The following is a 2,746-nucleotide window of genomic DNA, read 5'->3' on the forward strand; positions in this document are numbered from 1 at the left end:
CGAGTTCGAGTTGAGTTTGATTTTTCCAAGCTCAACAGTTCTTAGCTTGAGTCGAGCTTGATCTCGAGTTTTCGAGTACGAGTCCAGCTTAGCCAATAAATCATGGAAATTCATAAGGGATATCCTCAACTCTAGGTTTTAACCTTTTTTGAAGTGTGGTCAGTTATAATGTTAAGTTTTTCATGTGGAACTGTTTACTAACGACTTATTTTAAGCTATTATGAGAATATGTCATACAAAATTTAATTTGGTTTGAAAAAAGTAGTCGTGTACAATAGCCATCTGAAATTATTTTTTTTTTTTTTAAGAGTCCTCAATCAATTTTTTAATCCAACACTAATAAACAACAAATAATTTTTTAGTTTCTGAGAGTGGGGTTATAGATTAGGTTAAGAACCATATTTACCCAAAATTGGTCTCTATAAATTATTAATGAGATATTAATTGCAATATAAAAAGAAGAGTGTGTTTTCTGTGTAAGATCGTATAGCATAATTTATTATGTAAAAAATCTCACATGAACATATATAATGACACAAACTACAAAAATGATATGGATTACACATACAATGACATGATCATGATGTCATTTTATCATTCATTTCATGTCATTTAAATTTTGTTTTGATGTCATTTTATCATATGTTTTCATATCATTATTATTTATTTCATGTCATTTCACTTTTGTTTGATGTCATATTGTCATTTATGTCATATTATGTCAGATCTATTTCATGTCATTTCAGTTTTATATAATGTTATTTTGACATACGTGTCATATAATTTCTGTTATGTTTCATGTTATTTGAGCTCTCCTTTCATGTCATTTTGTCATCTCGATTTATACTATTTTTTATTTATTTCTTGTTACTTCACTTTCATTTGATGTCATATTAACATTTATTTCATATCATTTTTGATATATTTTATGTCATTTCAATTTTATTTCATATCATCCTATCATCAACGTCATATCCTTTGTTTTTAGTTTCATGTCATTTGAGTTTTGTTTTGCTGTCATTAAATCATTTGTTTTTAATTTTATATATCATTTATAATTACATTTGTATTATTTTAGATTTTTTTTATCTCTTTTATTTGATATCAATTATGTTTTTTTGATATTATTTTGTCATATGTGTCATATCATTTCTGATGTGTCTCATGTCGTTTGGATTTTGTTTGATGTCGTTTGGATTTTGTTTGAGATCGTTTTCTCATTTATTTCTAATCTATTTCATGTCATTTAGATTTTTGATATTATTTTGTCATATGTATTTCTTTTTACCCCATAATCCACTCACTGTCACCAACAAAATTTGCATGCACATGTCAAATTCTTCAACATAGGAAAGAAACTAACCTCATTATACTAAAACATATTTTTAATTTTCACATGTTACCATTCAAAAAAAATAATCCAAAACTTACTATCTTCATACAAAATCATAACTGAATTCCAAAACAGTATGAGAAAGAAGGATGATAATTTTTTGAAGTCATGAGTACAAATGCCAATGGGTCTTGCTGGACCCGGTCCAGACCTCCTAGGACCCGATCCATTTATAAGGGTATGGGTCCATAAATTTTAGCCCCAATGGGTCCGCATCGGGTCTGAGGTCTCGAAGAGCATAAGTCGTGTCTGAGTCCGGGTCAGGGTCAACATATGCTAGACCCAGACCCGTCCCGCGGAGCCATTTACATATTAGAAATTTTTTTTAACGAACGTTTTATGAGTTATGATTTTGGGAGCTCGTTAGTGTTGTAACTCCATCTAAGACTTGTAATTTTGTAAGTTGTAACATTTTAATATTTTACGAGTTAATTCTTAATTTTGTTTAGAGAATGCTTTAACCATGGATACATGAACCTATATATATTAGGGCGAAAATTTTTAATTACATATATTCAAAAATGTGTTGAAAACATAAAACTATTTAGGACCCAGTTAGGACCCGTGGAGCCGCTAGACCCAGCGGATCTGGATCTGAAAAATCTAGACTCAACGGATCTGGGACGGGTCTGGGTCTGTGGAAAAAACGGGTCTAAGTCTGGGTCCAACAGACCCGACCCAGGCCCGCCAGTGGAATAATTTTGTGAATTTACTTATGAGTTATGACACTTTTTGGTACGATGAGAGAAGGACCATTTTATCTCTATTATATAAACTAAGGGAGGAGGTGTACTGGTGTCCTCTGTTAAAATGACTAGAATACCCTCTAATAATTTAAAACAACGTTTTATTTTTCTAAAAATTAAAAAATTGTAACTTGCCACGTGGAATAAGTCAAAAATGGAATATGTAATCATCATTAATAACTTGACAAAAGTAGATTAACACTGTCAATTAACAAAATCAATTAGAATCTTGAATCAAGAAAAGTTAGTGATATATCCTGACGAAATAATACTTTATATTTACAAAGTTCAAACGACATGGTTTACTAACATTTAGAATCATTAAAAAAACTAAATCAAAGCTGCTGACAAGGAATTATTAAATTACCGACCAATTTTTTAGTGACGATTTTGAACTGTTAAAACCTTTAATTTAAAAAGATAATAGTAACATCTACAAAAGAACATCAATAATTTATATAACTACTAAAATAATTTTAATTTAAAAAATATATTCATTTGTAGATATAACTACATAAGGTTGTTGACACACACATCGTCAGCATATAACTAGTTTTATTCATGAGTGAGGATGCTCTCAATGTATATATATATATATACATTGTAA

The sequence above is a fragment of the Beta vulgaris genome, chromosome 4, assembly GCF_026745355.1.
Source record: "Beta vulgaris subsp. vulgaris cultivar EL10 chromosome 4, EL10.2, whole genome shotgun sequence".
Lineage (NCBI taxonomy): Eukaryota > Viridiplantae > Streptophyta > Magnoliopsida > Caryophyllales > Amaranthaceae > Beta > Beta vulgaris.